General features: G+C 39.2%; 1 non-coding gene across 1 annotated transcript; it reads left to right on the top strand.

Annotated features, from left to right (window-relative positions):
• The first annotated feature begins 240 nt into the window (after positions 1–240).
• LOC111760617 (U1 spliceosomal RNA) lies at positions 241–404 on the top strand. The gene has a single exon (XR_002794255.2). It is a non-coding gene; the product is annotated as a U1 spliceosomal RNA (small nuclear RNA).
• The last annotated feature ends 436 nt before the right edge of the window (positions 405–840 follow it).

Genomic DNA, 840 nt, shown 5'->3' with positions numbered 1-840 from the left:
CTTTGTAAGTGTGCCAAAGACCATTTTGGCTGCGACAGATCCACATGACTTCTCAGCAATAGAATACTAATATGTAATATGGTCCTTGATAGATTGATAATTTTTAAATAATTAAAATGTAACACACATACATATATATATACTAACATGTTGAAGATCATATTTTTAAATTGAATCTCCTAAGCACCTTTTAGGATCTTGCTGTACCTCAGAGTTACCATTATAAAATCCACTACCAGTATACTTACCCCGCAGGGAAGATACCGTGACCACAAAGGTGGTTTTCCCAGGGCGAGGCTTGTCCACTGCACTCCAGATGTACTGATCCCTGCAGTTTCCCCAAATGTGGGAAACCTGACTGCATAATTTATGGTAGTGAGGAACTGCAGTCACACTCTCCCCAGGGGAAAACAAAATCCACTAATACTGTTCTGGTTGCCTAAGCCTTTCAGTTGTTTGGAGATCTCAAGATCTACAGACCATAAGGACAGTGATACAAACAACCCAACTGCATGTTTTCTGCAGCAGAAAGAGTTCTATAGGGCAGTAGTCTGCCAAGGTCTCATTGGGCTAAAACCAGGGTGTCAACAGCGCTGCATTCCTTTCTGGAAGCTCTAGAGCAGGGGTTCTTAACCTAAGGAATCTGCGGAAAGATTTCAGGGGGTCCATGAGTTGGAATTAAAAAATATCAACTCAATTAGATGTCTAACATGATATGCATATTGCCTTTTCAAATACTACACCACAGTTTAATGTTCTTATTCAAGATAAACAAGTCTGCACAGTGGCATGGCTTTATACACTAAAATTTAACTTTAACTTTCCTATATTTTTAATGTA

This window comes from Dasypus novemcinctus, chromosome 4 (assembly GCF_030445035.2).
Source record: "Dasypus novemcinctus isolate mDasNov1 chromosome 4, mDasNov1.1.hap2, whole genome shotgun sequence".
Lineage (NCBI taxonomy): Eukaryota > Metazoa > Chordata > Mammalia > Cingulata > Dasypodidae > Dasypus > Dasypus novemcinctus.
This window is presented reverse-complemented; position numbering and strand designations above follow the sequence as displayed.